This window comes from Rutilus rutilus, assembly GCF_951802725.1.
Source record: "Rutilus rutilus genome assembly, chromosome: 7".
NCBI lineage: Eukaryota > Metazoa > Chordata > Actinopteri > Cypriniformes > Leuciscidae > Rutilus > Rutilus rutilus.
In genome coordinates this window covers 48846666-48861665 of record NC_140221.1, presented here as the reverse complement: position 1 = coordinate 48861665, position 15000 = coordinate 48846666, and the positions used below count along the sequence as shown (strand labels likewise).

General features: G+C 42.6%; 1 long non-coding RNA gene across 1 annotated transcript in view; it reads left to right on the top strand.

Annotated features, from left to right (window-relative positions):
* Positions 1–15000, top strand: part of LOC311292963 — a 54154-nt gene that overhangs the window by 38994 nt on the left and 160 nt on the right. Inside the window, exons 2-3 of the long non-coding RNA XR_014627859.1 lie at positions 14355–14555; positions 14633–15000. The exon at positions 14633–15000 is cut by the window's right edge and continues 160 nt beyond it. This is a non-coding gene — a long non-coding RNA (uncharacterized lncRNA). The remainder of the gene's footprint in view (positions 1–14354; positions 14556–14632) is intronic.

The following is a 15000-nucleotide window of genomic DNA, read 5'->3' as shown; positions in this document are numbered from 1 at the left end:
GATACTATATATTGCTTATAGCTGATTTGGATTCGTTTGACCTGTACCCTGACCTGACCTGAGTCCACACTGACAGCAGAATCTGAGTTAGTCTCTAATCTGACGGAGTTTCTTCGACTCTGTCGCTGTGAAGCTGAAGCGATCTGTAGAAATAAAGCGGTCGTGACTTCGTTCTCAAAGCCTCCCCGTGATGCCGTAAAGCGTATAGCAGAGATGTTGACTCAAGCTGCCAGTCATTCTCTCAGGAATCCTGTTGTGACTGGATGTAGAGATGTAGAGAGCAGAAGGGAGATTCGGGTTGTAGGTAATCATTTCTGGAGACGCTTCATTAAGAGGATGATTCACATGACGGAGGTGTAATCAGGGTTTGTTCATTCTTGGCCTTCGCTTCATCTGTCAAACCAGCAGTGGTTGCTATCATGTGACGTATAACCAGATCTCACACTGACCAGCTTCACTAACAACCATTATAACCAGTTCTAATGGCAAAATTAACCAGTTGATCGGCAGACCTTGCTTACTCAGAGTCTAGTATAATCAATAATCAATGGAATTTAGTCTAAACATTCTTAGATCAAGACACATTTACTGGAGAAGCGAAATGACTGAAGATATTAAGTCTTGTTTAATGAAAGTGAAGTGAGTTTGAGTTTAAAACTAATATCTGGAGTCAGAAATATAATCTTAATTCAAAGGGAAAACATGATTATTATTTTTCTCACTCCATTGGCCGATATTTGTTCTTGTTTTAAACTCAAACTCACTTCATTTTGATGCATTTATTGTTAAAAAATACTTATTTAAGAATGTTTATATATTTGTGCTAGAAAACAAGACTTGATTCTGATGGAAATCATCGTGTTTGCAGTGAATAGTCTAGAATACACACATTTCAGCAGATTGGACCTTTAGTCAGGAAATGTGTTTCTTTGAGCTTATGTTCGCAGGATACGGGAGACCTTGTGATATTGTTAAATTTACAAGGATGGTTCATCGATATCTTTCATCACAGACGTTCTGCTGTATTAACACATCTATCCCACTATTGTGGATGATGTGGAGTAAGTGTGTGTGAGATGAAGCAGCTCCTCATCGTCACATGACTCTCTCTCTGCTGTTGCCACAGAAACATCGGTTGAATGTCAAGTTTGGACTCAGCGCCGGTTTAGAGCCGTCAAGAGCTTCAGAGAGAGAGAACAATTCAGATCTGCGGAGACGAGCGCGAGCAAACAAAGCATTGAGGATGGAAGAGGGAAAGAGGAAGAAAAGAGCAGCACGACTTGTGTTTGAGATTCTTAACCGGCTGAATGTGCAGGAGAACTGATCGATCACAGACCCAGAAACATGAAAATAAAGGGTCCGTTTGGTTGTTTATTCGCTAAGCTGTCTTGATTAAACATTATTGTATTTCTCAGAAGCTTTAAAGGATTAGTTCACTTCAGAATTATAATATCCTGATTATTTACTCTCCCCCTCGTCATCCAAGATGTTCATGTGTTTCTGTCGAAAAGAAATGAAGGTTTTTGAGGAAAACACTCCAGGATTTCCTCCATATAGTGTCTTCAATGGGGTCCAACGGGCTGAAGGTCCAGATGTGAGCAGCTTCAAAGTCTCGATACGATCCAGTCGAGGAATAAGAGTCTTATCTAGACAAACCAGCCGACATTTTAGAACAAAATAAACATTTATATACTTTTAACCACAAATGCTGGTCTTGCACTCGCTGTGATGCGACACACATTACGTCATCAGGGTGAAAGGTCACACGTGACGTAGGCGGAAGAACAGACCCAGTGTTTACAAAGCCGTGCAAAGACTGAGTCAAACGCCATTTACAAAAAAATCTAATAAATAAAAGGTAAAGCAATAATGCCAGATGATTTTGAAGTTGGAGGAGAAAATGAGAATGAGTTTTTCACCCTACACTTTCCATTTTCCTCAAAAACATTCATTTCTTTTCGACAGACGAAAGAAAGAATATCTTGGATGACGTGCGAGAGAGTTAAATATCAGGAAATTCACCTTTACAATAATAATGAAACTGAAACACATGCATGATGTAGTATTCTTCATAGATTTAGCTGATGGTTAGAGTTGGAGGAACCGCAGGGTTAGTGGATCTACAGCACATTAGAGATGCCAGTGTTTCTCACAGCACATGCAATGCCATGTCTTGATCACGAGTTCATGAAAGCGTTGGCCAATCGTCATCGACTGTGAAGTGAAAAGCAGAGACGTGTGATTCCAGGATGAGATTCTCAACCGGACAATGTTTACAGAAGAACACAAAATAACTAATACGGTCACATTCTGCTGGCCTGACATAAGGCCCGCTTCACATTCGCTCCGCCAGTTGGGTTTCTTCCATCTTCCCCAGGCAACCGTTGATAACGATGAGCGTCAGGCTTTAGTGATCGAGACACAAGAGCCTCGGCCCAAAGAGAGTTTGAGTCATCTCAAACCACACCTTCGTTCAGTTCAGTTTTGTATGAGGATCTGGATCAGACTCAGAACTGAAAAATCCACTCAGAAGAGTGAGTCTGAGTCTGAATCTGAGTCTGAGTCTGAGTCTGAATCTGAGTCTGAGTCTGAGTCTGAGTCTGAATCTGAGTCTGAGTCTGAGTCTGAGTCTGAATCTGAATCTGAATCTGAGTCTGAATCTTAGTCTGAGTCTGAGTCTGAGTCTGAGTCTGAATCTGAATCTGAGTCTGAGTCTGAATCTGAGTCTGAATCTGAGTCTGAGTCTGAATCTGAGTCTGAGTCTGAGTCTGAGTCTGAATCTGAGTCTGAGTCTGAGTCTGAGTCTGAATCTGAATCTGAATCTGAGTCTGAATCTTAGTCTGAGTCTGAATCTGAGTCTGAGTCTGAATCTGAATCTGAGTCTGAGTCTGAATCTGAATCTGAGTCTGAGTCTGAGTCTGAATCTGAGTCTGAGTCTGAATCTGAATCTGAGTCTGAATCTTAGTCTGAGTCTGAATCTGAGTCTGAGTCTGAGTCTGAATCTGAATCTGAATCTGAATCTGAGTCTGAGTCTGAGTCTGAGTCTGAATCTGAATCTGAGTCTGAGTCTGAGTCTGAGTCTGAATCTGAATCTGAGTCTGAGTCTGAGTCTGAATCTGAGTCTGAATCTGAATCTGAGTCTGAGTCTGAATCTGAATCGGCCGTGACACACTTTATGTCGAATGACAGGAACAGGAATTTACTCTTATTTTTTTTAAGATTTGAGTTCATTAGTGCAACACAAGCTCTGCAAAAAGAAAACATTATTACTTATATATAGTATTATAAATTAAGATACATTTAATGGAGAAGCAAATTGATTTTAGATATTAAAACTATTAAAAATATGTCAAAATTAAATGAGTTATCTTATCTATGTATCCTCTTTTTATTCTTTTAATTCTTTTGAAAGTTTAGCTTTTAGACGCAGGACGACTTTAGTAAAGCCTGTGAGACACTCGATCTGTGTGAACACACACTCTCAGACTCTTACACATCTGATCGATTTAATAATCATTTTAATCATTTTTATTCTCTGCTTTTATTCTGATTTTTGTATTTATTATGCATCTGTTGTGATTATTTTATGATTATTTGAATTCCTTTTTATGTAAAGCACTTTCAATTACCATTGTGTGTGAAATGTGCTATATAAATAAACTAGCCTTGCCTTCAATCTAGAACTCATATCTGCAAATGAGGTCAGAAAAATAGGAAGAATGTTTAGATTTTTGTGCTGGAAAACAAGACAGAAACACTGAGGAAGAACATCATGTTTGCAGTGTGTGTGTGTGTGTGTGTGTGTGTGTAGATACATGTAAGTAGATATATTTCTCTAAACTAAGTTTAATTATTTCAGAACAATTAACAGCCACAAAATTCTCAATACTTGATGTTGTGTGAATGAACATATTAATAGATAATGTACACAAAATAATTTGAATTCCATTTGAATTCTGTTTCCTTAAAGGGGACATATCATGAAAATCGGACTTTCCCCGTGTGTAAGTGCTATAATCGGGTCCTTCTGTAACCCAGAAAACATGAAAAGTGAAACCCAGTAACTGTGTTCTGGTGAGTCTTTCTCTGCAAGCGTGACAAAAAATACAGTGGCACCTCACTGCAGTACATGAGATCCAGGGGGCGGAGTTGGATCCAGATCTAAGGGGTGGAGATTGGTAGGTTTAGGTATATGTAAGGTGGGAGGAGTTGGATCTGGATCCAACTCCTCCCACTGGATTTCGTGTTCTGCAGTGAGGACCATCTCAAAAAATAAGCCGATCAGATTTCGCTCTCCTTCTGACGTATGAAGAGGATCTTATTATAATATTACCGGCCCTTAATCTGCACGTTTACACACACCAGCCGACATTTGGTTTCACGAGCGACAACAGAGACCAGTTCTAACGCAATGATAAAGATCCAGCAAAGCCTGAAACTGTTCTGTGGTTGAGCACAGACGAGCACTGAACACTATTGACCAGAACATGTCACCGCTGTCTTATAAAGACCTCAGGAACTGTGGACACTTGTGGAGAAGTTCAACATGATGATGAGATGATCAGTGTAACTCCACAACAACTACAGAAATGTCTCCACTAACATTCAGAAGCTCTTCCTGAGTCTCTCCGTAAGGCTGCACTCGCTACTGGTTATTCTGGGATTCTGGATGAGTGAGATTGGCCTGTTTTGTAATTGCCGGAGTTTCTGAAGCTCGTGTAAAGACTCCGCCCTCTTCTGAACGGAGGCGGAGCTACAGCTCATTTGCATTTAAAGAGACACACACAAAAACAGTGCGTTTTTGCTCACACCCAAAAATGGGCACATTTGACAAGCTGTAATAAATGATCAGGGCCCGTATGTATAAAACTTCTAAGAAATGCTCTTAAGAATAGTCTTAAGCTTTGATTTAAGTGTCAAAAAATACTTAGTAAAGAGTAGGACTTTTCTAAGAGTAGGAGACTTTTATAAAGAAGCTAAAAGCAACTTTCAGTAAAGTATAAGACTGATTCTTAAGTGCTGACTGAAGTGGGACTTAAGTGTTGTAAACTAAGGACTACAATGATGTCAACCCAAAATGGCCGCCCTCAACCACTGAATCAGCCAATAGTGAGCCTGCAAGGATGAGGTCACTGCAGCATGACACCAATCATTTAATCTAATTATAATAAAATAATTTAATTAAGACACTGAAGCTTTAATATTTAAATTTATTTTAAAAAATGCTTTGCAGTGCATTGGGCAAAATTATCACAAATTAGTATTTATGCTGTGGAAACCCTTTTCTACTGATGCGTGTCTCCTCATTTACAGTTGGAGCAATTATGCAAACATGAGTTCCATCAATGGATCCAACAACTCAGGAAAGCCCGAAATACTCAATAAAGTGGCTTTATTTTACTGCGAGATTTGAAGATCAATTGGAAAGTCAAAGAACTGCCATATAGTATTGGCCAAAAGTGAGGCCAAGGAAAATTGACACTCACCCTTTATTCAGATAGTAAAAAATGTGTTAAAGATTTTGTAAGCGTATTGTGTAGTTGTGCTTGGAGTCAATTGTTTATTTGTGATAACACAATGAAACATGTCAAATTGTACAGACATCATTTTTAGTCAAGGCTGTCAAACAAATGAACAAGAGAGGACAATGAAATATCAATAACTGACTACAGTATGTTGCAGACAATGTATGACTATTTTCTTCTCCTGTGAGCTTTTTAGTTTTTTTAAAAAAACCTGTTGCTGTAGTTTGCCCTTTTTTCAACAATATTATTGATCTGCCTGGATTGACACCATTGTCTGAGAACTGAACTGAGCTGAACAATGACATCACTGTTTTATCAGAGCGGCTGTATAATGAACTATATAGATAACTAATGATCTTTTACAATGGAAATGAATCATCATTGAACCAACGTAAGCTGCAAAATGACACTATTTTCTTCTAGAGCTGCTGTACAGCTCAAACTAACTTTGTTGCATTATTTTCCTGTTATCACTGTAAAGCTGCTTTGAAACAATCTGTACTGTAAAAAGTGACTTGACTTGAAATAATTTTGTCAGATAAATATCTTCACTAAGTTTTATTTTCCTTATATTTTGATGGTTTAAGCAAACTTGTAGGGTTATAAAAAAAAATTAAAAAAAAACTCTGCACATCACTTTTAGCCACTAATGTGTTTGGTGTGGTCAGTGCCACAATAGTGCTATTAAGACCCTGCTTACTGTGGAATGATGAGCTCAAGTCATCACCGGGTGTACTGCTGCTTTTTTCCAGTCAGCAACAATGTAATTATTACTTTCCTTTTTATTTCATTGCTATAAAATCAACTCCGTCATCATTTACTGTAACGCCAATACATCATATTTTCATTGAAAGGTGCATGGCCTCCTCCTCTCTGCTGCCATATTGTTACTCCTAACTAGGTTAAGAGACCTCTTCAGCTCTCTTAAATAATTTAGGAGCTGAGACCAAGTCTTGACACTTAGGAACCTTTATGAATCACACTTATTCTTAAGTCTAGGAATAAAAGTAAAATGACATCATTCTTAGAATTTTGACAGACTTGAGACTAAAATTTTACTCTGAGTGGCTTTATACATACGGCCCCTGGTATTTTAAGATGAAATTTCACACACATTCTGGGGACACCAGAGATTTATATTACAGCTTGTTAAAAGGGGCATAATATGTCACCTATAAAATCTTCATTTTGTTTGCGATCTCAGATTTAAATCGGACTTTGATTCCTAAGCCTGTTTCCATGTGAACATATTTCTCACACACACACACACACACACACACACGAAACACCAAATCAAATGAAACCCTAACAGTGAAAGTTCTCTCAATATGGCACGCAGTGACTCACAGGATTTAACAAGTGTTTGTGACGCTTAATTCATTGTGACAGTCGGAAATGTTAAATCCTCAGGCTTTGCACACACTCACGGCTAAGTAGGTTAAACAGAACAGAAGCAACAGGGATCGATTTCAGACGCTTCGCTTCAGACCGACATCCAGCATCTGATTCATGCAAACACTGATAAACACTTCATATCAAGAACTCGCTCATCGGCTCGTCTAGTGTTTCACACACACTGAATTATTATGCGATATTTAGCTTATATATGTTAATCATATTCCTTACTGTGTGTGTGTGTGTGTTCAGGGAGACTGAATGTTGTGGACTCGTGGGTATGTGTATGTGTGTGTGTGTGTGTGTGTGTGTGTGTGTTCATGGAGACTGAATGTTGTGGACTCGTGGGTATGTGTATGTGTGTGTGTATGTGTGTGTGTGTGTGTGTGTGTGTGTGTGTGTGTTCAGGGAGACTGAATGTTGTGGACTCGTGGGTATGTGTATGTGTGTGTGTGTGTGTGTGTGTGTGTGTGTGTGTGTGTGTGTGTGTGTTCATGGAGACTGAATGTTGTGGACTCGTGGGTGTGTGTATATGTGTGTGTGTGTGTGTGTGTGTGTATGTGTGTGTATCATGTGTGTGTGTGTGTGTGTGTGTGTTCATGGAGACTGAATGTTGTGGACTTGTGGGTGTGTGTATATGTGTGTGTGTGTGTGTGTGTGTGTGTGTGTGTGTGTGTGTGTGTGTTCATGGAGACTGAATGTTGTGGACTCGTGGGTGTTCATGCATCTGCATTTTAATGGCATTTACTGAATGTAAATCTGCATGTAATGTCATATATGAGACACCTCCTGTGATGCTGTAACGAACCACAGCCCTTTAACAAGGGAACGAACTGTGTGTGTGTGTGTGTCAACATTTCATGATTCATTAAAAAGGGTATGAGGTGCACAAAGTCTTCCACGTGTGGCATCAGTCAATCCTCAGATTCTAGACTCGACTCACTAGACTCCAGTGGAGGGTTAGGGTTAGGGTTATAGGCTAGCCCTCACAGTAGTGCTGTCTAGATAGGGAGCAAACAGGGGTTTAATCAGAGCTGGTCATCAAGAGCTTTACACTTTACATTAGATGACAAAGCCAAACTCAAGATGAATCCTCACACACACACACACACACACACACACACACACACACACACACACACACACACACACACACACACACTCTCTTTCTCTCTCTCACACACACACACACACACACACACACACACACACGCACGCACGCACTCTCACACACACACACACACACACACACACACACACACACACATCTCTCTTTCTCTCTCTCACACACACACACACACACACACACGCACGCACGCACGCACGCACTCTCACACACACACACACACACACACACACACACACACAAGTGTTATTGCTGGTGATGTCACTCAACTTTGTCCTGCTGCTCAGAGAAACGTCGTGTTTTTCCTTTACAGTTTTTGCTGCATTTTCCTACGGCTCCACCCACTTGCGAGTGTGTGAGTGTGTGTGAGAGAGAGTGTGAGTGTATCAGAGAGAGACTGTGTGTGTGTGTGTGTGTGTGTGTGTGTGTGTGTGTGTGTGTGTGTGTGTGTGTGTGTGTATTCAGTCAGAAGGTGGCGCTACAGAGCCCTGTGTCTACTGGCCGCCGATGCTGACGTGTGTGTGAGTTTAACAGTAGTAACAGTAACAGTATCAGTATCAGTATCAGTAAAAGTAACAGTGGTAACAGTAACAGTGGTAACAGTAACAGTAACAGTGGTAACAGTAACAGTGGTAACAGTAACAGTATCAGTAACAGTGGTAACAGTAACAGTGGTAACAGTAACAGTGGTAACAGTAACAGTATCAGTAACAGTGGTAACAGTAACAGTGGTAACAGTAACAGTAACAGTGGTAACAGTAACAGTATCAGTAACAGTAACAGTAACAGTGGTAACAGTAACAGTAACAGTGGTAACAGTAACAGTATTAGTATCAGTAACAGTGGTAACAGTAACAGTAACAGTGGTAACAGTAACAGTATCAGTAACAGTAACAGTAACAGTGGTAACAGTAACAGTAACAGTATATCAATACTCCAGCTCTACATCTGACAGTATTCTGACGAAGTTAAAACTAATTGGGTAAAAATAAGAGGGCGGTTTAAAATAATTTTTAAAGTGTCACACTTCCTGCTGCCAGTTGGTGGCGCTGTAACTGTGACTATAGACACATCCATGTGATCGGCATCTTACAACAAACACACAACTGAAGTTTCATCAAATCCAGTCAATGTCAGCAGAAGCCAAACCTTTCATCCTGAAAACTCATTTTAAAATCCAATCCTTTGAACTTTTTTATATGTGACAAATATTCTTTTTGTCTATCTCCATATTTTCCAGCTTGTTTTGGCTTAGAATTACAAACACATTTCATTTACAAGAAGATTTGTTTGTTCAAATTATTGAGGAAACTTTGCCCTGAACTCGCAACGTTCTGTGAGTATTTAGTGTTAGTTGAACTCATGAAACTGCAGAGTCTCACCAGAGGAGGCGCTCCAGCATCTGAGCATCACTCATGAAACTGCAGAGTCTCACCAGAGGAGGCGCTCCACTAATCTGAGCATCACTCATGAAACTGCAGAGTCTCACCAGAGGAGGCGCTCCAGCATCTGAGCATCACTCATGAAACTGCAGAATCTCACCAGAGGAGGCGCTCCACTAATCTGAGCATCACTCATGAAACTACAGAGTCTCACCAGAGGAGGCGCTACAGCATCTGAGCATCACTCATGAAACTGCAGAGTCTCACCAGAGGAGGCGCTCCAGCATCTGAGCATCACTCATGAAACTGCAGAATCTCACCAGAGGAGGCGCTCCACTAATCTGAGCATCACTCATGAAACTACAGAGTCTCACCAGAGGAGGCGCTCCAGCATCTGAGCATCACTCATGAAACTGCAGAGTCTCACCAGAGGAGGCGCTCCAGCATCTGAGCATCACTCATGAAACTGCAGAGTCTCACCAGAGGAGGCGCTACAGCATCTGAGCATCACTTATGAAACTGCAGAGTCTCACCAGAGGAGGCGCTACAGCATCTGAGCATCACTCATGAAACTGCAGAGTCTCACCAGAGGAGGCGCTACAGCATCTGAGCATCACTTATGAAACTGCAGAGTCTCACCAGAGGAGGCGCTCCACTAATCTGAGCATCACTCATGAAACTGCAGAGTCTCACCAGAGGAGGCGCTCCAGCATCTGAGCATCACTTATGAAACTGCAGAGTCTCACCAGAGGAGGCGCTCCAGCATCTGAGCATCATTCATGAAACTGCAGAGTCTCACCAGAGGAGGCGCTCCAGCATCTGAGCATCACTCATGAAACTACAGAGTCTCACCAGAGGAGGCGCTCCAGCATCTGAGCATCACTCATGAAACTGCAGAGTCTCACCAGAGGAGGCGCTCCAGCATCTGAGCATCACTCATGAAACTGCAGAGTCTCACCAGAGGAGGCGCTCCAGCATCTGAGCATCACTCATGAAACTGCAGAGTCTCACCAGAGGAGGCGCTCCAGCATCTGAGCATCACTCATGAAACTACAGAGTCTCACCAGAGGAGGCGCTACACTAATCTGAGCATCACTCATGAAACTGCAGAGTCTCACCAGAGGAGGCGCTCCAGCATCTGAGCATCACTCATGAAACTACAGAGTCTCACCAGAGGAGGCGCTCCAGCATCTGAGCATCACTCATGAAACTGCAGAGTCTCACCAGAGGAGGCGCTCCAGCATCTGAGCATCACTCATGAAACTACAGAGTCTCACCAGAGGAGGCGCTCCAGCATCTGAGCATCACTCATGAAACTGCAGAGTCTCACCAGAGGAGGCGCTCCAGCATCTGAGCATCACTCATGAAACTACAGAGTCTCACCAGAGGAGGCGCTCCAGCATCTGAGCATCACTCATGAAACTACAGAGTCTCACCAGAGGAGGCGCTCCAGCATCTGAGCATCACTCATGAAACTGCAGAGTCTCACCAGAGGAGGCGCTCCAGCATCTGAGCATCACTCATGAAACTGCAGAGTCTCACCAGAGGAGGCGCTCCAGCATCTGAGCATCACTCATGAAACTGCAGAGTCTCACCAGAGGAGGCGCTCCAGCATCTGAGCATCACTCATGAAACTACAGAGTCTCACCAGAGGAGGCGCTACACTAATCTGAGCATCACTCATGAAACTGCAGAGTCTCACCAGAGGAGGCGCTCCAGCATCTGAGCATCACTCATGAAACTGCAGAGTCTCACCAGAGGAGGCGCTCCAGCATCTGAGCATCACTCATGAAACTACAGAGTCTCACCAGAGGAGGCGCTACACTAATCTGAGCATCACTCATGAAACTACAGAGTCTCACCAGAGGAGGCGCTACACTAATCTGAGCATCACTCATGAAACTGCAGAGTCTCACCAGAGGAGGCGCTCCAGCATCTGAGCATCACTCATGAAACTGCAGAGTCTCACCAGAGGAGGCGCTACAGCATCTGAGCATCACTTATGAAACTGCAGAGTCTCACCAGAGGAGGCGCTACAGCATCTGAGCATCACTTATGAAACTGCAGAGTCTCACCAGAGGAGGCGCTCCACTAATCTGAGCATCACTCATGAAACTGCAGAGTCTCACCAGAGGAGGCGCTCCAGCATCTGAGCATCACTTATGAAACTGCAGAGTCTCACCAGAGGAGGCGCTCCAGCATCTGAGCATCATTCATGAAACTGCAGAGTCTCACCAGAGGAGGCGCTCCAGCATCTGAGCATCACTCATGAAACTACAGAGTCTCACCAGAGGAGGCGCTCCAGCATCTGAGCATCACTCATGAAACTGCAGAGTCTCACCAGAGGAGGCGCTCCAGCATCTGAGCATCACTCATGAAACTACAGAGTCTCACCAGAGGAGGCGCTACACTAATCTGAGCATCACTCATGAAACTACAGAGTCTCACCAGAGGAGGCGCTACACTAATCTGAGCATCACTCATGAAACTGCAGAGTCTCACCAGAGGAGGCGCTCCAGCATCTGAGCATCACTCATGAAACTGCAGAGTCTCACCAGAGGAGGCGCTCCAGCATCTGAGCATCACTCATGAAACTACAGAGTCTCACCAGAGGAGGCGCTACACTAATCTGAGCATCACTCATGAAACTGCAGAGTCTCACCAGAGGAGGCGCTCCAGCATCTGAGCATCACTCATGAAACTGCAGAGTCTCACCAGAGGAGGCGCTACAGCATCTGAGCATCACTTATGAAACTGCAGAGTCTCACCAGAGGAGGCGCTACAGCATCTGAGCATCACTTATGAAACTGCAGAGTCTCACCAGAGGAGGCGCTCCACTAATCTGAGCATCACTCATGAAACTGCAGAGTCTCACCAGAGGAGGCGCTCCAGCATCTGAGCATCACTTATGAAACTGCAGAGTCTCACCAGAGGAGGCGCTCCAGCATCTGAGCATCATTCATGAAACTGCAGAGTCTCACCAGAGGAGGCGCTCCAGCATCTGAGCATCACTCATGAAACTACAGAGTCTCACCAGAGGAGGCGCTCCAGCATCTGAGCATCACTCATGAAACTGCAGAGTCTCACCAGAGGAGGCGCTCCAGCATCTGAGCATCACTCATGAAACTACAGAGTCTCACCAGAGGAGGCGCTACACTAATCTGAGCATCACTCATGAAACTACAGAGTCTCACCAGAGGAGGCGCTACACTAATCTGAGCATCACTCATGAAACTGCAGAGTCTCACCAGAGGAGGCGCTCCAGCATCTGAGCATCACTCATGAAACTACAGAGTCTCACCAGAGGAGGCGCTCCAGCATCTGAGCATCACTCATGAAACTGCAGAGTCTCACCAGAGGAGGCGCTCCAGCATCTGAGCATCACTCATGAAACTACAGAGTCTCACCAGAGGAGGCGCTACACTAATCTGAGCATCACTCATGAAACTACAGAGTCTCACCAGAGGAGGCGCTACACTAATCTGAGCATCACTCATGAAACTGCAGAGTCTCACCAGAGGAGGCGCTCCAGCATCTGAGCATCACTCATGAAACTGCAGAGTCTCACCAGAGGAGGCGCTCCAGCATCTGAGCATCACTCATGAAACTGCAGAGTCTCACCAGAGGAGGCGCTACAGCATCTGAGCATCACTCATGAAACTGCAGAGTCTCACCAGAGGAGGCGCTCCAGCATCTGAGCATCACTCATGAAACTACAGAGTCTCACCAGAGGAGGCGCTACACTAATCTGAGCATCTCGAAACTCTCCTGTGTGACGCGAGCTTCATCGGTAACACTTTATTTTGATGGTCCCTTTTGAACATTCTGTTGACTATAAGTAGGTTTGCAACTACATGTCAACTAACTTTCATTAGAGTATTAGTAGAGTGTCTGCTTAATATCTACTAACTCTTTATTGTGATGCTCCTCCAACAGACATTCTGCTGACTATAAGTAACTTTGCAACTACATGTCAACTTATTCTAACCCCAACCCTACCAGTCTACTAATACTCTACTAACACTCTAATGAGAGTTAGTAGACATGTAGGTGCGACGCTACTTATAGTCAACAGAATGTGTTAAACGGGACCATCAAAATAAAGTGAAACCGCTTCATCTCTTCATGTCTGCTTTACTTCACAGATCTGGGTCATCGTTCTCTGTTTACTTCATGCACACGGTGTTCGACAAACTGTCTAATGACAACACAAAGTTTAGACAAACTAAAGTTTAAACTTTCATTATTAACAGGCGAGTGACGGGAGCAACACGATAAAAACAGAAATAAACAAAGGGGAAAATGTGTTGATGGAGAACAAATGAAGGAATGTTCTTCCTCAGTGTTTCTGTCTCGTTCTCCAGCACGAATATCTGAACATAGATATCAAGACACATTTACTGGAGAAGCAGAAGTCAGAAAAATAATCTCAATTCAAAGGGAAAACAAGATTATTTTTCTGACTCGTTGAAGATGAGTAATTCAGATTCGTGTTTTGGATCATAAAATGAAGCTAATTTCTGGAACAGCTGTAAAGTGAATGAATGTTTTCTAGTAACTATTGAGTTGTTGAGTGATAGTTTGAGTATGAGCTCATTCAGTGTGTGTGTGTGTGTGTGTGTGATTCCCGTCAGTGTGTGTGTGTGTGTGTGTGTGTGATTCCCCAATCTCTCAGTTTCAGCAGCAATGACTGATGGGTAATTTCTGTCCTGAATTCACTCTTAAAGACATTCTGTCATTATTCCCAGAGTTCGACACAGAGAATGTAGATTGAGATTAAAGATGCTTAAAGCGAAGGAGACCCTCATCAGCGAGAAGATTCTCTAATATTCTTATTTATCTTTATACATCTATGTACTTTTATTCAAAGAGAGGTATACATTTGATCAATTCATGGATAATATTCTCCTTTTTTTTGTTTCACAGAAAATAGGTTTAAAAACAAGATAAAACTAAATGATCAACGCTGATTTCCTGAAGGTGATCCTGATGACCTGCGTTCAGTAGATTATCTTCCTCTTCCTCAGACGCCACAGAGGAAATCATTTATAATTAATAATAAATACATGAAAATAATAATAATTTCAAGCAGCTCGAGACTCGAGACACATGACGACAGGAGGACAGGTGCTTGTGAGGCTTTACTAGAAACATTATAAATCATCATTCGTCACTTTTCTAATAAAGATCTTGTTTTCTTTCAGTGGGAGTGACAGTCACTCAACTTCCCAAAATATCATCATCATCATCATCATCGTTCACTCATTCCCAGAGTATCATATGTCACAGTCGAAGAGCTTTTGTCTTTATCTAAAGATGAGCAGATTATTAGAGTATACTTGTTATGCTGTATTTCTGATTGATGGTTTCTTCTTTCATAGAGAGTAAAATGACTGATGAACGTCAGATCTCTCGGGTTTATACGTGTGACCCCGTGACCCCGTCAGTCTCCTGCTGATGACCTTCAGAACTGCTCTCCTTCACACATCCTCTTTCAAAAACAATGACATGTTATTAATGAAGAGTTGAAAGCACATGTACCAGCGGATGTCTTCATCTTCTCTGATCATGA